The following is a 25,272-nucleotide window of genomic DNA, read 5'->3' as shown; positions in this document are numbered from 1 at the left end:
CCAGACCCCTGCAACAACAGCACTGTCCTTCACCAGTGGACAGTATTCACTCTGTCTGCAGGACAGTCTCCAGACCCCTGCAACAACAGCACTGTCCTCCACCAGTGGACAGTATTCACTCTCTGTCTGCAGGACAGTCTCAGGGCTTCTTAACCAAAAGCCAGGTTCCAGGACTTCTTCAACAACAGGACTGTCTTTCACCAGTGGACAAATCTGGCAAAAGAACATCAAAACAGATAGACAAAGTACCAGCAAAACAGCCATGTCTCCTCAGTCCTTGGCAGCTGAGGGGGCAGGTCTCAAAAGTCCAGGGCAATTCAAAGTGGCCACCAGCAATTCTCTTAGTCTCTCTCTCTGCCTCCACGTGGGTGCTGCTTCCAAAAAGGTCTTCCGCCTCTCTCTTGTCTCTCCAAATCTATGTCACCAGCTCCTCCCAGTTCAGGACTTTCTTTTCACATCAACAAGCCCATCCCACAGGTGGGATTAACAAGCTCTGGGTTTTAACACAATCAATTTGAAAACCAAGCCAATACAGGGGGAATCTTTAAATGCCATTACTATCACAGGGGGCAAAGTTGAGATACAGCTTGAGCTGGGCTCCCCAACAAGCAGAAATCCCTGGATGGGGAGGAGGGGCCATAGGGTGTAGTTCAGCTCAACCCAATCAAGAGTAAATATCTTATGAGTAGAAATGTAAAGACATTACAAAAATTCTGACATTACAAGAATTATTTAAGAGAGTAGCAGTCCGTATTACATTTCGTATTAACAATTTTGGTATTAACAAATTAACAATTATATTAACAATTTTCTGTCAGTACTACTATTATTCCCATTGTACAGTGGAGGGAACTGAGACAGAGGGAAGTTAAGAGACTCCCAAGGTCACATAGCTAGTAGGCATCTGAGACCAGATTTGAATTCAAGTCTTCCTGATTTCAGGCCCAACACTATATACTGTGCCACCTATTTGCCTAAGAAGGATAAAATGAAAGTCCCTACTTCAAGAAGCTTACATTCAAGTATTTATTAAATATTGACACTTTACAGGCACCATAATGTTATATAGCCTGGTGCCAAAAGAGTCAGTTGGACTAAATTTTCTGATGAAATTGATTGATTTATTTTTAGGTAAATTGAACTAATTGTTTTGGAACCATGGAAGCAGACCCTTTGGGCTTTCTTATTTTCAGTCCCTCTCCTCAATTCTGCCTCCTACATGTCCCCTAAGTGTTCCCTTTCCCCAGGGGTTGATATTTAGAGAGGAAAATAAGGAAAAAGGTAGTATATTACTAAGTTTTTCATCTGGATACAACCTTCTCTTCCATTTTTCTTCATTTTACAATGAGAGAATTGCTAAGATTAATAACTTGTTTTTAAAACCTGTGAAATTCCTCTAAGGAAGTAAGCTATATATAAATGTAGCAAGAATAGCCCAAGAATCCCAGCTTCCTTGCTCAGTGCCCTGTCTATTAAACCCTGCTAAAAATAAGACACACCAAAAGGCATTTGGGCATTTTTCACCTTTTGAATGGTTTATGGTCAGTGTAGAGCAGATTGTAAAAATAGTTATATTTTATAACTTTGCAAACTTTTCAAATGTATATTTCATGAGAAGACAAACATTAGCTTTTAATGATTGCTTTTTTTTACTAATTATAGAAAAAAAAGATGTAGACAGAAGGAAGCTTAATCTCTTAAAAGAAAAACCCTATACCCAAGCTTCAGTCCTTAAAAAATACTTCGGTTTTATTTTATTTTTCTGTGAACCAGCTAGAGGTAAGATAGAATTCCTGACAGTTTGATTTTAAAGGCAATTTCTTTTGGATCCCAATGGCACTTTTGATAGGGGCTTTAATGAACTGCAAGGACAGGTGCTGCACAAAGATTCATTGGGACTCACAGTTTACAGAAGTAAAGCTTTTTGGTCTTATTTGTTATCTTCCTTGGAAACAGTATGCCCTCTACACTACCAACATTAAAGCACTATGTACATGATAGAAAGGGAAGTGTAATTAAAAGAGTATTGGCCTTAAAGTCAAGAAGACCTAATTTCAAATTCTACTTCAGACACTTACTAGTTGTATGACTTTAAACAATCACTTAACTTCTCTATGCCTCATTTTCCTAATCTGTAAAATGAGGGTGTTGCAGTTGATAGCCTCTAAGAACTCTTCCAGGTCTGAATCTATAATCTTTTATTCTATCTTATCACACAGTTCTTATACTGTAATACCAATCACATACCTTGGTTTTAGCTTCTAATTGGCTGTAGCTCAGTAAGGAAATGTCTTTATTAAAGGTAATTTCCATTAGGTAATAAGGAGCTATGGTGAAGACAGAAAGAAAGATAGTACAGAATGCTAGATAGAGTTGGCCTCCAAGTCAAGAAGACCTATGTTCAAGTATTGAAGGTGTTCAGGTAGAGATTGTAGGGCCTCTGGTTGGTTTGTTGAAGGGCAGAGTTAAAAAAGGAAAGGATAAAGAATTCAGTTCTGAAAATGCTAAGTTTGATGTGCCGGTGGAACATCCTAGTAGAAATAGGAGTATCTGGCAGGTAGCAAGCAATTTAGGATGGAGTGAAGATTAGACTTTCACAATTGAGGGCACCACTGTCTCCCCAAATACCCAGGCCTTCAAACTTCACTCCTCACTTATAGTAGCTCCACATATCCAGGAAGGAGGGAAGGAAGGAAGGAAGGAAGTTATTCTCACATGGCACTCCATCTCCCAACTTCATGCCTTCTCCCTGGTTGTCCCCCCCATCCCTGGAATGCTCTCCCTCCTTAGTTCTGTCTTCACTTCCCTGTCTTCCTTCAAGATTCAGATCAAATGTTACCCTCTTCAAGACTCCAATTCCTACCACAATTGCCAGTCCTAATACCTTCCCTTTGAGATTCCCTTCAAGTTACCCTGAGCATATCTTGTATATACACAGTTGCTTGTTATTTCCTATTTGAATATGAATTCCTTGAGAGTAGGTACTATTTTTGCTTTTTTGGGTAACCCCAGCAGTTTCCCATATTTAATAAATTCATCCATCTGTTGACTGAGTGACTGGATTAGTGATTCTTAACCTGGGATAGATATTTTTGTGGGAGGCGGGGGGGGGGGGGGGGGGGATGGAAAAAGGGGGGGGGGAGGGGGTTGTGAATATAGACAGGCTAAAAAATGTATTAAGCTCTAAATGAAGTTTAGTTTTTCCTTTATTTTGAAAAAAAAATTTTTTTTAAGGGGCTTCATCTGAATGCCAAAGTGATCTATCAGGGAGGTGGACTCAAGATGGTGGAGTGAAGGCAGGGATTTGTCTGAGATCTCTCCCAAGTCCCTCTTCTAGGTGGCACAGTGAATAGAGCACTGGCCCTGGAGTCCGGAGGACCTGAGTTCAAATCCAGCCTCAGATACTTAACACTTACTAGCCGTGTGACCTTGGGCAAGTCATTTAACCCCAATTGCCCTGCTTTCCCCCTTCAAAAAACTCTCAACAAATTCTAGAGCATCAGAACCTACAAAAAGATGAAGGGAAACAAATTTCCAGCCTAAGACAACTTGGAAGGTCAGCAGGAAAACTTTGTTGCAGCAGAATAAGAGTGAAGCACAGTCCAGAGCAGACCAACCTAGCACAGATCAGTCCCCAGCAAACACAGAGCAGGCTTTGTGGTGACTGAATCACTGACAGCAGTGGTGGTTTCCAGACCTCTTAGCAACAGACACCAAAGACAACTTAGAAGGTCGACAGGAAAGGTCTGTTGCACCTGGGTGACAATGGAGCACAGTGCAGCACAGCCCCAGTCACTGGAAACCCGGAGCAGGCCTTGAGAGTGACAAACTCTCATTTGACAAACTGGACATTACATTCATTTAATCAATCACAAAGAACCTCTTCTAAGTACTACTCCACCCCTAGGCTGTATATTCATTTAGTCCTTCACAAAGCTCCTGTTTTCAAATGGAGATTAGTTTCCAATCACAAGTAAAGTACATTCATTTGTTCAATCACAGAGCACAAAAAGGTCAAAAGTTCCCTGCCCTTGGATCACAATTGAATCTACCCCAGAGTTACAACAAGCTTAAGCACAGCATTTAATACCCAAATGGAGGTCTTTTCTTCATCTTGACATGAGGCAAGTTCTCAGCAAATCTTTGTTCCTGGGGAGACAAAGCTTAGCAAGACCACAAGAATCATTGTCAGTGTCTTCATTAATTCATTCTCTGTCTGCAGAACAGTCCTGAAAACATTAGCAAAACCCTCTTCCAGGATTTCTGTAAACATACAACAAGAAAATCCATCTTCAGGGCTTCTGAACCAACAGCAAAAAAAAAAAACCTCTGCAACAACAGGACTGTCCTTCACCAGTGGACAAATCTGGCAAAACAACATCAAAACAGACAGACAAACTACCATCATAAAAGACATGTCTCCTCAGTCCTTGGCAGCTCTGGGTGGCAGCTCTCCAAAGTCCTGGGAAATTCAAACTGGCCCTCAGCAATCCTCTCAGTCTCTCTCTGCCTCCAAGGTGCTGCTTTCAAAAAGTTCTTCTGCCTCTCTCTTTTCCTGTGTCTCTCTAAATTTCCGTCACCAGCTCCTCCCAGTTCTGCCTTCTCTTTTCATGTCAACAAGTCCATCCTACAAGTGGGATTCACAAGCTCTGGATTTTAACACAATCAATTTGAAAACCAAGCCAATACAGGGGGGATCTTTATATTCCATTACTATTACAATGTGCAAAAATCTTTATAGCAGCTTTTTTCTGGGAGTAAAGAATTAGAAATGTCCATCAATTGAAGAATGACTAAACAAGTTGTGTTATGTGATTATGATGGAATACTATTGTACTGTAAGAAATGATGAGCAGGATGCTCTCAGAAAATCCTGGAGAGACTTGCATGGGCTGATACAAAGTGTAATGCACTGTGTCCAAAGTAACAGCAATATTGTAGGATGATCAGCTATGAATGACTTAGCTTTTCTCAGCAATACAATGATCCAAGACAACTCTGAAGGATTTATGATGAAAACTGCTATCCATCCCCAGAGAAAAAACTGATGGTATCTGAATACATATTGAAGCATATGTTTTTTTTTTAACTTTCTTTATTTCTCTTGAGTTTGGTTTTTTTTTTTTTGGTCAATGTTTTCTTTCACATGAGTATTATGGATGTGTTTTGCATGATTTGTTTTTATGTGTAATTGGGGAAAAATAAAATGCTAAATAATTTTTTTAATAAAATAGAATTGACAAAAAAAGGGTCTCACACATACACACAATCACACCAGATTAGCTGATCTCTGATGTTCCTTCCATCTGAGACTCATTCTATGAAAGCCTTGCCACCAAGTATTTACAGCTGACAAAGTCAAATATTATGGCTAAGAGACAGAGGGGAAGCAGGGATGCAGGTCAGGTGGGCAGTGGAAATGTGGGAATATACCTGGGACCATGTTTTCATCAGTTCAAGTTCCAGTTGAACATAGGTAGCCCAGGTCTATATATTCACAAGGATCAGAAACCTTTTCAAGGATTGTCCACCTTTCTCAGCTTTCCAAGAAATTTTGTTGTAGAATAAGAACTCTATACAATTCCATTGCTATGACACTCATTCAGGATTTTCTTTTCTTCTTTCCTTTCCTCCCTCCTTACTTCCTTATTCTTCCCTTCCCTCTTTCTCTCCCTTCTTCCTTTACTTCCCTCCCTCCTTCCTTCCTTTCTTCTTTCTTCTTTCTTTCCTTCCTACTTACCTCCTTCCTTTTTTCCTCCTTTCCCTCCCTCCTTCCTTCCATTCAATTTCTTTTTTAATTCTAAATTCAAACACCAAATAAAATGGGCATTTCCATAAACATAGTAAAACATAAAAGAGGATTATCTATGAGACGTTTAGCCTATTACCCTACAATTTGCTTTTCTTTTAAAATTCATACTAAATTCAGCTTGCAACTTTCAAGGCCATCCTGCTTGTCTGTGATTTTTTCTTTTTTTTGGCTTTCCTTCTGTTATTTTCAGTGAACTGCAATGACTTTTCTTTCTTTCTTTTTTTCATTTTTAATTATTCTTCCCTATCTCCTCTTTCTTTCACAGTTCCTCAATTAGAAAAACAAAAATAAAAAAGCAAAGTCCTTGTAACAACTCTACCTAGTCAAGAAAAACATTGGATATGTCCAAAAATTTGTCATTCTGAATCTTGGGTTCATAATCTCTTTTTTTTTACAAGGTAAATTGCCTGCTTCATCACTCGTCTTCTGGAGTCATGGTTGATAGGTCCCTTTTCTCAACTGGCCCCTGTTGCCTCTGAGTATGAAACATTCACACATATCCTTCACCTCAGTACTGGTGCAAGGTAGTTTGTCTTCATCTTGTGTTCCAGGGAAAGTAAAGATCAACCAGGAGAAGGTGGAAATGAAGATATTAGTGTGAGTCTATCTGTGAATGCTAAAGAGAAGTTGGTAAACTGGTGTAAAATGATCGGGTTTTTAGGGGTGATGGCCGATAATGAAAATTTCCATCACACTAAGCTAAATAGACTCTCATTAGGTAACATGGGGTCTACCGGGAAGTCGGGTTCTCATGAAATTTTGTTGTAGAATAAGAACACTATGCAATTCCATTCTACTTTTGTCTCTATTATTGAGGGAAAACAAGCAGGGATGGCGCCCTCTCAGCTTCAAGGTCAAGTGCAGATCTGACCAGGCTCTATTTAGATCTCTTCATATATCTCACCCCCACAACAGGATCCTATTTGGGCTGCCTTCTGGCAGTTTTGATGGATTTTATTTTTCCTTTCTTTTCTAAACTAAAGGGTAAGCAATCGACTATATTCACATCATTCTTTTCTCTTTTTCTTCACTTTCTTCTTTACTTCCTTCTCTTCTCTTCCCCTTCCCCTTCTCCTTTGTTATTTCTTCTTTAACTCTCCTTCCTCCCCCCTGCCCTGCCCTGCCCCCTTTCCCCTTATGCTTCTGTTTTAGGGCTTGCCTTACAAGTCTTACAAGGTGTGATTTAGTTCTTATAATGAGATAATGTAATTGTTATATGTTATATGTTACATATATTATATGTTATATAATATAATATAATTTTATATAATATATTATATATTATATAATATAATATTATATGTTACTTATATGTTATATGTTATAACATATGTTATATGTAATGTAATTGTTATATGTTAAATGAGATAATGTAATTGATAATGTTATTGTTGTGAATAATAATTAAGGCAAAAGACATCAGCCAACCTTCTTTCTAAATCAGAGATTCTTAACTTGGAGTCAGGGGTCTGTGAACTTGGATGGGAGAAAAATGCAATATTATCAATAATCTCTAACTGAATTTTTCTTCAAGGGGTCTATATGCTTGACCAGAATGCCAAAGGGGTATGTGACATAAAAAAAGGTTAAGAATCCCTGTTCTAGAATGTGTGGTCCTTTACAAAATAATTTCTCAAAACAAATCTATACATTTTGCCTATAATAGCTAACTGTTTCTTTTAATGACCAGGCTAAGAAGGTTTTTACTACAGCCCCAGTGAAACCACAAAGAGCTGGTTAATGGAGAGATTTTGGGGGAAAGAGAATACGGGGGAGGTGGTGGCAACCCATTTCTATTACCTCAAGGCCCTCTATGTTTTCATGAGTCAGGTGATCTCTGAATATGCAATAATTTCATATAGATAAGAAGCCCTTTCAGGTGGGAGAACTGACACATAGGGCCATGAATTGATTTTTCAAATGACAAAAATTAATTTTAAAATGTTACAAGTCCCATAATACCTAATTGCCTCTTCATGAATACTTTTATCATCTAGGCTTATTGGACTTTAGGGAAAATAAAATCTGTATGTTTCTGGATCATTTGCACTTAAGTTAGCAAAATCTCATGCTTTCTCCATATCTCAGGAATCCTTGGGGGTTTTTAACAAACCTTTAAAAACTTTCACTTCCACACACTTATAAACAGGAAGTCATAGCTTGCCAAGAGTAAACAAACTTGAGCCTTCCTCAAAGTCAAACTTTGACTTTTTAGTTTAAACACCAACATGGTTGAAAGTACTGACTTAACTTGGTAAAGGACATTCTCCCATAATTCCAAAATATGAGCTAGTCCTCAAATATGTTTGGATTTTTTTAATGCAAAATTTGCCCTTACTACTTTCATCTCAAGTTCTATGCATTGTAGCATATTAACAAGAGTCCTTTCTTCTGCTTATACTCTTTTATTTAGTACAAGGGGTTATGTAGAGTCAGCTAGGGACCTTAGTGGCTAAAAGGAACTCACTTTAAAGGAGACCATTTGAAGCATTAGACCAGGGTGTGCATAACCCTATAATGATGGTATCTGAGCCCATGTAGCTTCTCCAACATTCTGCCTTTAGTCTCTCATTGCAGCTTAACCTGTGCATCTGCCTGTACATCTGCCTGTCCTCATTCTTTCCACCATTTGAATGCTACCTCCTGATTGTTTTTATAACCCTTTCAATTATGCTATGTTCATTTGCCAAACACTTTGAAAACACTAATTTGCAAAATGTCAACAACCCTCTTAAATAGTATAAATATAATCATTACTTTTCTTCAATCTAGTAAGTGGAGTACTGTTGGTGGAGTCCAGAAAACCTGGGTTCAAATCCTGTCTCATGTAGAAGTTGAGTGTCTAGGGGCAAAACCAATCATTTTTCTAGGTCTCATTTTACTCATCTGTAAAGTGAGAATAATATTATTCTCTATTATAATATTATATATTATATATAATAATAATATTATTATATATAATATATAATTATATATTGTATAATTATAATATATCTATTATGCTGACTTATTTTGAGGTTCAAATAAGATAAAGTAAGTAAAGTATTTTGCAGACTTTAAGACACTATAGAAATATACATGCTAGATATGGTTCGTTCCTTCAAGTTTCATTAGTTCTACCTTTAAAAAATGCTTTTATTGATATCTTGAGTTTGTTTTTACGTCACCATCATTTTCCCCAGTATCTCTCTTCCTTTCCTGATCCCAGAAAGCCATTTTATATAACAAATAGTGTTTTTTAAAGAGAAACAAGAGAAAAAATCGGCACAAAACATTGAAAAAGTCTGAAAATGTGTGTGCAGTGTACGATATCAGTGGAGCTCCCACTTTGCCAAAGAGGTGAAGCAGATGTCTTTTCATATCTCTTCTTTTAAGACATACGTGATCTTTATGCATTTTTTGCATAAAGTTTTGCTGCATTCACTTTTTGATTTTTTTGTATGTGGTTGTTGTTTCTACTTACATTGTTGCAGTTATTGTGTGTATTGTTTTCTTGGTTCTGCTTATTTCACTCTGCATATGTTCATGCAGCTCTTTCCCTGCTTCTCTGTATTTATCACGTTTGTCATTTTTTGCCCTACAGTAATATTCCATTACATTTATATATCACAGTTTGCTTAGTCATTCCCCAGTTGATAGGAATCTACTTTGTTTCCAGTGCTTTGCTTCTAACTCTACTTTTAAATGCTGCTCCTACTTAATTTGCTAAAATTGAATATGGTCCAAAAAATTTAAACAACCACTTACACATGTTTTGCACAGAAATATACAAATCCTCTGTTGACATCCTTTCCACATCGCTCTTCACTTTCCACACTGTCTCCCAAGGATATAAAACATAACAAGAAAGAGAAAGGGCCATTACCACATATGCAAACTTTGAGAAAATTCCCTGAATCGAACAGCCTTCGACTTCCTGTGTTTGCTTCATTTCTTCCAATGAGAAGATTAATTTAAGTGGGATTCTTTGAGCATCAGTACATGTATTGAAATAGAAACTGTGTCTCTCATCAAGATCCTAAAACCAGCTTCCCTTCTTCTATTGAGCCATTGCTATCCACCTCTAATAATTTCCTCTGGCCTAAGAAGAGACATTCAGATCAGCATTTTAAATTAATCCCAGAGGGAAGAGCTTGAGAATTCCTCAGAAGTTAGCCCCTTCACCTCACTCACTAGTCAGCTTTTTCTGACAGGTGTGTTTAGTATGGAGGAACAAATTATAAAAGGTTCATCTTAAGAATCCTGCCTTTCAGCTTGGAATTGCTTAAACTAACTCACATAGGAATTATATTGCAGTTAATTGCCAATCATCCTTTCATGTTCCACTCATACACAAAATCCATGGCCTCATTTCCAAACATCCTTGAGTCTGCCATGCATATGGCTCTCTATTTGCCCCGAGGATTTTCTCTTGGGCTCTGCTGCTCATTAATTATTATTCTCCATTTCCTTTCCATTATAAACTTAAAAGTGGAAATATTCACTCTAGCCACTCCAAGTCATTAGCATGAAAAAAAAAATGAAGCTGGGTGATTTGGGGTACAGTAGTGGTCCCTCCTGCTAATGACTTAGGAACTCCAGGCAGAATCGTTTTGCTACAAGTTGGGCTTTTTGTTCTATGGCCAGATTTCAGTCCTCTGAATAAAAGTTCAGAAAAGAAAGGGGAGAGTAAAGATGCAAGATTACATCTTCTGGTTTCTTTGTTTTTCTTCCTGTTGTTGTCATTGTTGTTGTTCAATCATTTCAGTCACATCTGACTCTTCATGACCCCATTTGGGGTTTTCTTGGTAAAAATACTGGAGTGGTTTGCCATTTCCTTCTCCAGTTCATTTTGCATATGAGAAATTGAGGCAAACAGGATTCAGTGACACAGCTAGGGAGTGATTGAAGCCAGATTTGAAGTCAGGAAGATGTCTTCCTTACTCTGAGCTGGGCTCTCTGCCAGCTGGGCCACCTAGCTGCCTATCCCTTCTCTTAGGCTTCCATTCTTAGCTACTATAGGCAGAAGAAGAAAAGATATAAAAATGGTGTATCCACAAGTGGAAGGACTTTCAATCTAAGTTGATTAGGGGGACCATGGAATCAGAAGGAAGGGTAAGGTTGCAATATGATGTAAGAGTAAGAACAAACAATAAATGACCAGAGGAAAATTTGAGAGCTTTTCATTTAAGTGTTGGCAGATTAAGGTAGACTCTTTCTAATAGGAATAACTCCCAGTGAACTTTATGAGCAAGGGGAGAATTCTGAACCTGAAGAACTATTGGTCCAGGTCTGAAGTTCCAGCATCATTTCAAGTTTTGTTCAGCTACTATCTGAATAATTTGTTTAATGTCTTTCAGACCTGGGTTAATTGGCAAATGCATTTTGAACACTGCCATTTTACATTTAGGTTGGGTAATTCATCAGAGAAAAGGTTTAAGAATAGATCTGAAGCCAACTGGATTCAAATAATCACTCTACCACTGTGTGACCTTGGTTAAGTAGCCTCATGTTTCTGGGACTCACTTTCCTCATATGTAAAATGAGGGGGTTGGACTAGATAACCTCTAAATCAGATCCAGTCTAAAGATACTTGTCCAAGGTGCTACCTTTTGATTGACTTGAAACATTTTGAAATACTCCAATAGCTAGTCCCTTTCTCTAGGTTTTCAAAGGAATTATCAACCAGAAACCTATCATAGAGGCATTAATCAATTTTTTAAATTGGCAAACATGGGATGCATTAAAATACAAATCTATTGATTGAACTTAGTCTATTTTTTCCCAACACATCCCCCTGGAAAACACAGCTTGAGATTACAAACACTTTGATTTAATCTAGGCTTTGCCCCTTATTATTAATGTGACCATAGACAATTAATTTCCCTTCTCTAAGCTTCAATTTTTTTCTGTAAAATAGAAATAATAAGACCTGCCATGCCTATCCCTGCAGATTTTGTTAGGCTCAAATGAGAAAATGCTTCTAAGAATGCTTTAAGAAATATAAAACGCTGATTAATGCTTTAACATAAAGTTCTGCTTTAATCACCATTATTTCATGGTTTAACCACCCATCCCAGAAAAACAAAATGAACTAGAAAGACTTATCTTAGAACATGAGATGTATCTGAGCTGTGAGTCCATTGTGATCATAGATTAGACCTGGAACAGACTTTAGAGATCATCTGATTCAACCCCTCATTTTACGGATAAGGAAATTGAGGCTTAAAGAGGTATAGTAATTTGATCAAGGTGATGTGAGTAATAGAGAACAGAGGTGAGATTTTAATCTAGTTATTATGACTCTAAATCCAAGCTGAGTCTCAAGAAGATATATAGGTATGTATGATATGTTGACACATACACAATTTGTGCAGTAGAGACCAGCACTTCCTGAACTTGAATTGCATCTGAGAAATTATGTATTACTTTCTATAATCCCAAATTGCTGGCTATAATAAAAGTCCATCCTGATGCCAGTTTTCTCCCAATTATGCTATTAAACTATGAATCATGGAATGCCATGACCTCAAGGATCTGGACCTCAGTTTTCTCATCTGGAACATGAAGATCAGTTGATCTCTAAAATTATTTCCATCTCTAAATTCCATAATCCTACAAATTAAAATTTTAAGTACAGAGTAATGGAAAGACACATATTACCTAAGATAGTTTGCATTGGGAAATGAAAGAAAAAAATTTTTAAGACATTATCAAGGATATGTATGTCTAGAAAAGGAAGTAGCCCAGTCACATAGTAACTGACACCAAATGTATATCCCTAGTACTAAACTAGTATAACAGAAATACTATAATAGAGGAAAGTTCCAATATATATCATGGAGACTCTTTAGAGGATTTTTGGAAAGGCGTGGAATGGTATGGAGGATACTCTGTCCATATCTTTTCAGGGAAAGAAGAAATAGGAAGGGCTATAATGAAGCTTTATGTTTAAAAACTCTTTCTGTAGGAAATTCACAAAATCTTTTTAGAAATGAATAAGGGATTTTTTTTTCTTTTCTTTCATTTTTTTTTTTTTACCAATGAAAATAGGATCCTTTGATTTCCAACAGGGTCTCTTAGAGTTCTGTAAGGGTAATGATGGAGCTGATGGAGTGATGGGACCTCTTAAAAAGGATCTTTGAATTTTCCCAGATATTTCAGCAGCCCAGATCTCTGGCATTTGCCTGAGGCATCTGGCCCATTCCAGTATAATCCTTTCAACTATCCATTCATTGCCGGGAACCCCAACCCCAGCCCAGCCATTTATTCTCTGTTACCTCTGGACTACTCCAGGCTACTTGCCACTCCTAGATCCCATCCATATTTTCCCACAGTCTTTTTCCCTATAAAAGTATCAGTCTTGTCTTTATCAAATGTGCAGACTCACTAGGAATCTCACCTACCATAAACTTACTACTTGAACTGGAAGAAGGTTTGAGTGGTTGGATTCTTTTGAGGCAGACTCCCACCCTGTACCCTTGCATTTCAGGGTTCCTAGCACCCTTAGACCATAGCAGTAATAGTATGAATAATACTAATAATAATACTAGTGAATAATATGAATAAAGGGGAAAACAGAATAGTCTGTTTAGAATTAGAGAAGGCCTTTGACAAGTACTATACCAAAAGCTATCTTTGTTTTTTTTTTTTTACAAATAGAATGAGCATAGGATTGGAGTTATTGTTTATTCATGGAGAGCAAATATATGTCTCTAATAAAAATGAATAAAATAAAATAAATACCTAACATTTATATAGCAACTTAAGGTTTGCAGAGTGCTTGTTAGACATTATCTCCACTGATCCTCCCAACAAACCTGTGAGGCAGGCACTTTATTATGCCCTTTTCATTTTATTTATTTATTTTTAGTTTTCAATATTCATTTCCACAAGATTTTGAGTTCCAAATTTTCTCTCCATCTCTCCCCTACCCCCAACTCAAAATGGCAAGCATACCGATTACTCCTTCCCCAGTCTGCCCTCTCTTCTATCCCCTCCTATGCCCTCCCTTACCCCCTTACCCCTTACTTTCCTGTAGGGCAAGATGGATTTCTATACTCCATTGCCTATATATCTTATTTCCCGGTTGTACGTAAAAACAATTTTTTAACATTTGTTTTTAAAACTTTTAGTTCCAGATTCTCTCCCTTATTATTTCCTCCTCACCCACCCCTATTGAGAAGACAAGCAATTCAATATAGATTATACATGTGTAGTTATGCAAAATATTTTCATAGTAGTCATATTGTGAAAGACTAGCTATATTTCCCTCCATCCTATCCTGCCCCCCCATTTATTCTATTTTCCCCTTTGACCCTATTCCTTTTCAAAAGTGTTTGCTTCTGTCTACTCCCTCACACAATCCGTCCTCCCTTCTATTATCCCGCCTCTTATCCCCTTCTCCCCTACTTTTCTGTAGGATGAGATACCCCATTGAGTGTATACATTATTCCCTCCTTAAGCCAAATCCAATGACAGTAAGGTTGACTCATTTCCTTTCACCTCCTTGCTCTTCCCCTCCATTATAACAATTTTCTCTTGCCTCTTTCATGTGAGATAATTTACTCTATTCTATTTCTCCCTTTCTCCTTCTCCCAATATATCCTCTCTCACCTCTTAATTTTATTTTTTAGATATTGTCTCTTCCTATTCAACTCATCCTGTGCCCCCTTTCTATGTATACATACACACATATACACATATATACATACATACATACACACATATATACATTCATACATATAAATGCATATATACATATGTTGAGGTTTAGAGTTTAGATTAGGGGTGCTCAAGACCCCAAAATACAAATACACTGGGTCCTGCCGAATAAATTCAACTCAAATCTTCTCTCAGCTAAAGTAAAACAAAGTTTATTAGAGACTTTCCTTAATGGGTATACTTTTATTGGACAAGCAGGCCAGAATAATCTGACACAGAATATGCCTGTGCTAGATTGAATTCTCGGCCCCTTCATGGAAGCAAGATGCATCTTATATACAGAAAGATTGTGGGAGGGATGGTCTACAGGAGGAGTTTGGGGAGGGTCTTGAGGAGTCAAATGAGGTCAAACTCCAGTAATGAGATTAAGGGTGGGAAATAGCTGAAGACTACCTGGAGATGATGGACAATGGAGGGCTAGGCTAGTAAGAGTAAGAGATTTTGGCCTCCTATAATGGAAGGCTTATGGCCTCAGGCAAATGCTTCATCAAATGGGAACATTCAATCAGAGTCCAAGGGGTTTCCCAGAGTCTCTACCCCTTCTATGCTTGTCAGAAAGTCTCTAAATAAACTGGTTAGAAAATCTCTAGATAAAATGTGGTGGGGGGTGTAGCTCAGAGGTTGAGAGCAGCCGTTCTTTTCCTTGTTCTCTGAGAGTGCCTTTTTCCTGCAAAGCCAGGTGAAACTCCATTAAGGGTGAGGCCCAAAGACACAGTCTTGAATAATGTGACTTTTTTATGTTAATGGTAGGGGAAACAGATTTCCTGGGCTCAACTCTCTCATCAATTGAGAAAATTCCTTTCTCATCAGATGGAGATCATAAAATCTGAGTGATGCCATTGAGATTAAAAGTATTTATGGCTTGTCATTCTTTTACTAAATAAAGTATAAAGCAAATGAGGACAAAAGGGGGGAGGGGCCTGACACGTGGGAATGGAAATAAAATCAGGGGCAGAGACCCACATGGTGGGGGGAAGGTTAGGTGTTTTCAGATAGGCTGTGAATCCTGAAATACCCAGCCAAGGGGAACAGGAGAGGGAAATGCGAATCAGGATAGGGATAAAAAACTGTGTATTTGTCTTTAATAAGTGTGCCTGTCAAGTTACCCTTTCCCATGAGGGTTACCCATTAGCAAGAACATAAAATTATTTTTTCCCCTAAATTCATTAATGGTCATGTGGAGTTCTTGGGAAGATTATTGTTTCTCACAGTGATTTGTCCAGAGTCAGATACCTAGTAAGGTTCTGAAGCCAAATTTGAACCCAAATCTACTTGACTCCATTTCTAACATTCTATCCACTGCCACATAGCTACTGCAAAGTAACATAAATACTAGAGTTCCCAAAGTGTCAATATTGGTCTTTGACACATCTATAAACAATATGAAAGACTTTCCAAGTAACAGTAGCTTTCCTAAGCACTAAAAAGTCAAGCCAATAGTGATGGGATAGGGTTTGGTCATTTCTTCCCATAGTCACTTGTTTCCCAGAATAACCAGGAATTTCACTAGCTTAATAATGAAGTGGACAACCAAGAAACAGGACAGCAAAGCCAATTATCATTTAATAGGAGTGTTTATTAAATGGCCAGTGAATGCCTCCCAGTAAGGAAGACAGCACTGAGTCTTCTGTAAGATACACTTATATAGAGTTAGGTGTTACTAACAACAGAGTGTGGTTCCAAGGGGGTTTGTAATGCCGTTAATGCCATTTCTAGCGAAGCCTTGATTACCTAGCAAAGCCCTGGATATAAACATAAACAGACCTGTATCTGGGGCATGTTTTCTAGCAACACAGGTGAAAAGTTCCTTCACTATTGTGGCCTATTAGGTGATTTCCAGGGACCCTGGTAGGGGCCCCTTCTGGCAGGTTTAGGGAGCTTTGGTGTATAATTTCTGGTGTGCACTTCAATAACAGCCTCATATGCTAGTCTGCCTCTTCTTACCTTCTCTGTCTCCCATCTCTGTGCCTTGGAGTCTTAGTGTTCTAAATCCTCTGATGTCGATAAACGCTTTGTCCAATCAGTTCATTGTTGTGTCTACTGTGTTTTATTCTTGATAAACTAAGTCTTATACTCCAAGGCTTCATCAACCTATCTCACTATAGTAACAAAGTCCAGGAAGGTCTTTTGAGGCTCCACTCTTGGACAGGAAGAAGGCAAAAACAAATTCAAGATTATCCAAATGATAAGAAGAGCTGTGGGCCTGTTGCAACCTCCCTTCCCCACTCCGGGGACTTTTCTTCCACAAGCAAGTCAGACAGCCTTCTCTGTAAAATCCACATCTCTTACTTATTTTCTCCTCAGTTTTAAGTCTTTCTGATAGCTTTTCTGACCCTATGATGGGTTGATAGGTGATAATTGTATCTATGGAGAGCTTATATGACCAGCTAAAATCAGTTTAAATCTCAGAGGGCCTTCCAGACTGTGACTTGGAGACAGCTGCCAGTGAAAACTGAGGAATACAGAGTCAAACCTGATATTTCGGCAAGTCAGCCTGACACTGTTGGTGTCAAGATCCCGACCTACAACATTGTTTTGAAGGACACTTTCTTAAAATCTCCAGAGGAGCTCTTTGGGGTATTTGTCACCCAGGAGATAGTTCAGGCCTTCACCCATGCTTCTTCTGTGTTAGAAGCAGATAAGGGGGTAAAATTCAACTTGCTGGTTGGCAATGTCACTGGGAAGTTCTTAGATCTGGTCCTTGAAAACAAGATTGTGATGAAATGGAGGTTTAAGTCTTGGCCTGATGGACACTTTACTACCATTACCTTGACCTTTATTGACAAAGATGGAGAGACAGAACTTCTCATAGAGGACAAAAGCATCCCATCATCAGGGGAGGAATAGACAAGACCGGGCTGGCAATAGTACTATTTGGAGAGCATCAAACAGACCTTTGGCTATGGTGCACACTTATTCTAACATTAACTTCTATAAGACCATGGCCCATCCAGCAGCTCAGTCCAGCTCTCTATTGTCCTGCAGCTGTGACTGGCAGGACCGTACCATTCCAGCCACTACTGTGGGCCCAAACCCCCTCCCCATTCATATGCCATAGGTTTCTGCATGTTTTCTGCCAGGCAGGATCAGACAGTGAATTCTCTTTTACATATACATACGCTAAATGAACATAACTTTAAAAAAAGAATTAAGCATGAAAAATTAATCTTATTTTTCCCCACATAATTTACCTAAATATTGCAAAGCATTTTACAAAATTATTTCATGCTATTCCTGTGCAAAAGATGGGGAGATATGGGCTGAATAATAACACTTTTAAATAGATTTGCAACCAATTGAATATCCATAACCAAAGAGCAGTCATCCATGGTTTAATGCTGGTTTGTAAGGTATCAGGGATCTGTGCTGGTTGCTGTACACTTTAACAGATCTTTTGTCAGTAATTTGGATTAAAAACATAGATGCAATGCTTGCGAAATTTGCAGATAACCCAAGAGAGGAGAAATAGGCAACTTGTCAGATAGTTGAATGGCCGAATTAGGATGCAAAAAGATCTTGACAGTTTAGACCATGTCTGCACAACTTGGCAGTAGGTAGGGACCAAAATTAAAATGGGCTAAGCTTCGTTGGGCCACAGAGGGGTTTTTAGCGGCTCACTTCCCAAGTAAAGGTAGCTAGATACAGACTGACAGTGATTGGTTGCCATGGGTCACATGACAAATAGGAGAGTATGCGCAGCGGCCAGTGGAGCAAAATCCTTTGGCAGGTTGGCCATATGTTGTGCAGACTGGTTTAGACCATTGGGTCAAATAGAATATGAAGCTTAGGAAGTGAAGTATAACTTCTGTCTGAAGAAGTTTTTGCTTCAGATGATGATGGCTGCTGGTTGTCTCCTCTTAACCTTGACACCTCTCCTTTCCATCAGCAGATTACAGAATCCTTTAGGCACCATAAAGAACATAAAGCATGTAATATGAAGAGAATGTCCAATATAGCCCCAATGCTGCACTATGAAGAGGACATTTTAAAAGCTTGCTGTAGGTTTTATGAGAAACATGATGAGGACCTGTGGAAGAATATGACAAGATGGCATCTGACCATTAGTAACCAGTTCACAAGGTATCTATCAGGGGCTTGTTTTTGCATGTGTTTAAAGGCACTCCAAAGTGTTTATGGAGCCACTGAGGGGTCATTATAATGGGATCAGCCAGAAGGTATATGATGAACAGGGTAGGTACATCTGGGGGGGGGGGGGGAGTAATCAGACACAGAAGACTGGGTGGAAGGAAAGGAGGTTTCAAACTCTACTCATGAGCAGCCTAACTGTTTGAAAACTCTTACCTTGTACTTTTGCTTCAGTAAATGTAAGTTAGACTGGAGACTAGAATCCTGTGAGAATGAAGACTAGAGTAAATTGATAAATTTTAAGTTATTGTTGGGAATATTCATAGCCTAAACAGAAAACAAAGGCGACCAAACAGTGCTATGGTCTGAACATGCTCAGATGGATAGGGATAGGGACTGGACATGTTATTTCATTAGCACAGGTAACTTTCTGGGTGAGAGGACACCCTCTACAAATGCACCTTTCCTGCAAGTTATAGTCTAGAGACTCTAGAGAGTTGAAGTGATTTGCCCAGAGAACCCTGATATTCCAGAGGAGAGATTTGAACCCAGACTTTCCTGGCTTCCAGCCCAACTTTCTTCTGTTCATTATACCACACTGCCTCTCACTCTCAGTTATTTGGGAGCAAATTGCTTCGGGATGAAACTTAAGAGCTGTACATGTATACACAGAGGAAGTGAGCTACGCTGTCTGACATACTGAGGTTCTGTACTCCAAGTAGAAATTCCCACCCAGTCTAGGAAGCTCACGAGGCACTCATTGCCACCTAGGAGTGGGTACATTTTCTTTACATGCCTTTGAAATAGGGGTAATTATAAGGCCTTACACTTAGGTTCCAAAATTGGTTTAAAAGGATAACATGAGGGAGGCATACCTAGCTATCAGCTCAAACCCCACTTTCTGTGGGAGGTTTTTTCCCCCTTCTCTTACTCTCATAACTAATACCTTCCCTCAGAGAATACTTTCTATTTACTAGATAGAGAGATAGACAGACATATACTACACATATATCATGTATATATAGATATGTAATGCACATTTTTACATATATTTGTATATATACATATAGTATACATATATAATATATATATGTACATGTGTATATTTTACATATAACATATATAGACTGCACACACATATATTACACATATAATGTATATAGATAGATACATAAATTGTAGATATATAAATTTGTATACACATATATATTACATATCATCTGTTTTGGCATGTGTAGCGGCAAGCACCCCAAGCGTCCCCAGGGTGGCTGCCAGCACAGGTTCTTGGATCTGCTTTGTTAAAGGAAAGCAACTCAAAATGGATTAACAAGCTTACTTTAATCAGTTGAATATGTATCGTTTACCTCATTCAGGGGAAAAAGGTCAGCACCCCGAACTTCAAAGTATACAGGCAGAATTATCAAGGCAGAAAAACAGATCAAGTAGACAGCTTTCCAAACTGTCCAGCCATTACATCCATACCCAATCAACATCTGGGTTTCAACATCTGGGTTTTTCAAAGCCGGGGGGCTCTGGACAACGGCTTCCCAGAATACAGATCAAATCACAGAAGACTTCTCAAAGTGAGCCCCAAAACAAAGCTACACATCAGGGCTTATATAGCCTTCTCCTGGCTCAGAGAATGCAACAACCTTCAGGACCCACTGGCCAATCAAAAAGTATCTACTGAAAAACAAGCCTCCCACCCCAGGCTCCAGGTGCACTTTAGCCTGGGGCAGGGAAGATCTTTACATTTACATTCCCATTACATCATTCTGTTTCTACCATCAGGATATGAGACCCTTGAAGGCAGACGCCTTGTTTTTGCATTTCTTTATATTCCTAGCACTTAGCATAATTCCTTTAGCTTCTGACTTAATGTTTGTTGACTGAATGAACTGAGAACTATCTGGAGCTTTTAGTTGACCATATGATGAAGCGGCATCATGGCATGGCAGCCAAGAAAGCTAGCGGACTCTTAGACTGCACTAAGAAAGTTGGCATAATTCCTAGGAATAAGGAATAAGTATTGCTGTGGAGTATTGGCTTAACTTCTGGTTACAAAGTGAGCAGTGTTAAGAGAAGGACAACCAGGAAGCTGAAGGACTTTTGAATTCCTATTCTAAGGCACCAGTTGGTGAAACTGGGGATAGTTAAAGTGCAAAGGAGAAAAGCTGGAGGCTTTCTTCAAGTTTTTGAAGTGTTCTCATGTCGAAGAAGGACTAAGCATCCTCTGTTTTGCCTGAGAGGGCAGAGAATGAGCAATGAGCAGAAATTGTGGAGGGCCATTTTAGCTCAATGTAAGTAGAAACATTCTACATTTCTGGTAGAAAAGTCATGTTAAGCTATCTATATGTATTCACGTAAGCATGAACATATGGAAACATATTTATGCATGTTTAATATGCGAAGCATCTGGGATTTCATCTTTTAGGAGAACTTCAAGTATAGGAATTCCTTTCACCTTATGAACAGATAGATGGATGGATTAAAAAAAAAAGAATTAAGCACTAACAACGTGACTAACACTGTGTTAGGCTTGTTGTTCAATTATTTCAACTGTGTCTGACTCTCTGTGAGCCCATTTGGGATTTTCTTGGTAAAGATATTGGAGTAATTTGTTTTTAGTTCATTTTTACAGATGAGTAACTGAAGTAAACCAAAGTTAAGTGACTTGCCCAGGGTCATACAGTTAGCAAGTGTCTAATGCCAGATTTGGACTCAGGTCTTCCTGACTCTAGGCCCAGTACTCTATCCATAGAGGATACAAATACAAGCAGGAAAGACATTGCCTGCAGTCAGGAAGTTAGCATTCTAATATGGAACAACCTGTATGTATAGGAAGGAGATGGGTGTGGGACATATCAAGCTTTGAACTGAGATTGAAGGTCTAATATGCTCATTGTAATTATATTCTCATTCAACCACAAGAATAGATTTTAAAACTCTGTACACATAACAAAAAGTAGTTTGAAAATTCATTCATTCAATTAACCAGGTAGGGACGGGGAAGAAAAGGGAAGAGCATTTATACAGCAGCCATTCTGTGCTGGGTACTGTGCTAAGCCTTTTTACAAATATTTCATTTGATCCTCACAACAATCTGTGAAATAGTTGCTGTTTTATTCCCATTTTACAGTTGAGAAAACAGAGGTTAAGTGACTTGTCCAGGGTCACACAGCTATTAAGTGTCTGAAGGTGGATTTGAACTCAGTTCTTCCTGATTTTAGGCTCAGTACTCTGTCCACTGAGTCACAAGCTGTGGAAAGAGCTTTGGACTTTGAGTTAGACGACCTATGTTAAAGTCCTAGTGACCTTGGGTAAATCATTTCTCTGGATCTCCATTTCCTCACCAATAAAATGCAGAAGTTGGATTGGTTGATTTCCAGTGTCCAGTCCAGCTTTAACACTCTGTGATTCGGTAAGCAAATATTTCCTTTGCAAGGCTTTGTGCTGCCATCTCTGTGAGCTGGTGCCAGTTGAATTCAGTCAGATACAGAGGGACTCTTATTCAGGCCCAGGTTGGACCAGCTGACCTCTGACTTTCTTCCCAGTTTTAAAGCTATGATCCTATGATCAGCACCAGTGTCAAGCTCTGGGGCTAATCTAGTTTGCAGAAATAAGCCTCTTAATTGGCTATCGATTATTTATTCCTGGCTTCCTGAATTAGTGATTCTTTCTTGACTTCTTATGAATTGTCTTTTGATGAATCACTTCAAATCTTCTCCCACCTGGGACTTATCTCTTTTAGCTTTCTTTACCTTTCTAAAATAAAATTATACCAAAAACCAAGCAAACAAATAATTTTCACCCCTAAACTACAGTATAGTTTGTCTCATATGAACATAGTTGTGCTGGAATTCACTATTACCATTTTACCTTTCAAATATCAGGAAGTGTTCATTCTTCAGTCCATAGTCAGTGAGTTTCATTTGTGCTTAATCCATTCAAGACATATTGGAACATGTGTAAAATCAACTCAGCTGTTGTCCTGATGACTAATTTTTTTCTGGGATCTTGACAAAGGCATCATTCACCACGGAACTGGTAACCCAATCCCTGGCACTGGCTTGCTCAAGTGTTGATAGATAGCTTCTCTGACTAAGGGCAAGAGAGAGAGGCAACTTTCCACCCATTTAGCACTATGAATGGAATCTGAGATAGGTGCTTTCAGTAGACTACCCCAGCAGGGACTTTAGGCACTGAAACATTTCACAAGAAACAGAGTCAAAGAATTTTAGAGTAGGAAGGGAAATTAGACCCATCCCTTGTTTCATTTAGTCATTTCAGTCGTGTCCAACTCTTCATGATCCAATTTGGGGTTTTTTTGTCAAAGATCCTGCACTGTTTTGCCATTTCCTTCTCCAGCTCATTTTACAGATGAGGAACTGAGGCAAACAAGGTTAAGTGACTTGCCCAGGGTCACACAGTTATTAAGTGTCTAAGGCTACTTTTGAGCTCAGGCCTTCCTGATTCCACACCCAGTGTTCTATCCGATGCACCACCTGAGGTCCATAGAAATGGATTTCAGGAGAAAAAAAAAAGGGACTGGTCTGTCATCTACCTAGTTCCTGTCAGTGCCTAGAATTTTTTCCCCTCTTTGCCTTGTACTTCCTTATACACCAAGTAACCTCTCTGACTTCTGTTAGAAATACACAAGCATCTAGCTTGAGTTTCTGCTTTCTGATCTCAAAGAGTTTGGTTTGCAGGTTCCCAGGAGAAAATGTTAGGTTTTAAGTGATAAAAAAATGAAAGTACATACCTTCACCATTTGATTTTTATGACCGTTACTGACAAAATATCTTTCCTATCCAAGAAGCTTGTGATCAAGCAGGATTGGATGGAGGATAAGTACAAGGGCAAAAGGCAAGTATGTGACAAAAGGCATGAGATGGGCACAATTGTAACCAGGGGCAGTACATATGGTGTGTAGATTTTTTCTTCTCTCTTCTTGAAAGGGTGGAAAATAAGAAGTAGAAAATTTTCCATGGCTCTTAGACTCTCTGGTCACTAGAATTGATCTTAGTTTGCATTAAGATCTGTGTTAGAAATTCGGATTTATCTGTTCCCTTTTGCAGTCTGACTATTAATAGATTTCTTTGCCTCAAAAGGAAGAGAGCAGTGGTATTCGCCTTTGCAATTTCCAGCATTCCTTGTGGGACCCTGTATGTGGTCATTGCTCAGTAACTATCTGATGAACAAATGAATGAATTTGTGGGTGCTTTCACTATAGTTGCTTTATCACAGTTCCACTTCCCTCCCCCCCTTCTAGTACACTTCCACCCTGCTTCCTAACTTTCTGTGGTCTTCCACTTCACATTGGTCAAGTAGTACTTTTACTTAATTTAAAATCAATGCAATTCTACACTATTTTATTCCCTGATTAAGGCACCTCTCTGAAGCATGATTGCTATTCCAGCAGTTAGCCTTGTTTAAAGATGATTTATTTTATTTTGTTTCATTGTTATTTTGGAGCTTGGGTCTCCCTCTTTCATCCAAGCTGAAAGTACAGCCCAGGAGTAGGAAACTTATGGTCTTGAGGTCACATGTGGCCCTCTAGGTCCTTGAGTATAGTCCCTTGACTAAATCCAAACTTCACAGAACAAATCCCCTCCATGAAAGGGTTTGTTAAACCTGGACTCAGTTAAAAGGCTTCACCCAAGGACCTAGAAGGCTAATGTGACTGTAAGGCCACAAGTTCCCATCCTTGGTACAGCCACTGCTCACTGGCCTGATACTACTGCTGTTGGGTGTAGAAAACTATCTACTCCCTCTGTGTCCTTGGACAGTTCTCATCTCTAGCCAGTCTGCTGGCCTCCCACTCCCAGAGGCTCACCATGTTGGTACCAAACAGTGCAGATACTCCATAAGCTTGAGCCCTATTCCAACTAAGAACTCCTGAGCTCCAGTGATGCATCAACTTCAGCCTTCCCAGTAGCATGCACTTCCATGTCTGATGATAATTTAAAAATAAAAAGGGAAAGATATGTGCTTCAATTACCTTATTATCAAAGACAGAAAGGATAGAGAGAGTTTTCAAGTTCATTTCTTAGACAACTTTGCATATGGTGGATGTTCCTGATTTTAAAATTCAATCCAAGTTTAAAAAAAAGTTTTTTGAGTAACTACTATGTGCAAAGCAGTAATATAAAACTTTGATCCAATGAATAAAGCTTAAAATGTTTTAGAAACATATCCAGTGCAGTTGTTACAAGGACACAATAAGTATAGTGGGGAATTGAGAGAATCATTCAAATAAATGAGGCCAGAAAACCCACTTTTAAAGAAGAAAAGGTTCCTTTGGCCTAAAAGAGTGTCCATTTCAGTTATTTAAATTATCTAGATAATTGTAGAGCTTTCTTTCACTTAGCCTGTTGAGATAAACATAGCTTCTGAGATCATTCTTCTTGCTATGTTCTTTTTGATTTAACTAAAGTGTTATTTTCTCTTAATTCCCTAAAGTGAATTTGAAGGACTGAAAAGAATGGCATTCATGAGGGGCCCACACTTTTAAACAACCCTTTTCTGAGGCATGAATTTATAAATTATCTTTAATTGAGATTTGCATAGTTCTGGGTGAGTGTATTGTAACATATATAGTAAAGACTGTGTGCATGTGCTTGTGAGACAAGAGACAATATTTGCCTATATGTTTTATGCCAAAGGTGCAG

General features: G+C 38.6%; 1 pseudogene; it reads left to right on the top strand.

Annotated features, from left to right (window-relative positions):
• LOC138165616 (activator of 90 kDa heat shock protein ATPase homolog 1 pseudogene) overlaps nucleotides 1–17,455 on the top strand; it is a 53,297-nt pseudogene extending 35,842 nt beyond the window's left edge.
• The last annotated feature ends 7,817 nt before the right edge of the window (nucleotides 17,456–25,272 follow it).

The sequence above is a fragment of the Petaurus breviceps genome, unplaced genomic scaffold (assembly GCF_028583685.1).
Source record: "Petaurus breviceps papuanus isolate PSGF00001 unplaced genomic scaffold, PetGlider_PUasm1.0 214, whole genome shotgun sequence".
Classification (NCBI taxonomy): domain Eukaryota; kingdom Metazoa; phylum Chordata; class Mammalia; order Diprotodontia; family Petauridae; genus Petaurus; species Petaurus breviceps.
Note: the sequence above shows the minus strand (reverse complement) of the source record. Positions and strands in the feature narration are given on the sequence as shown.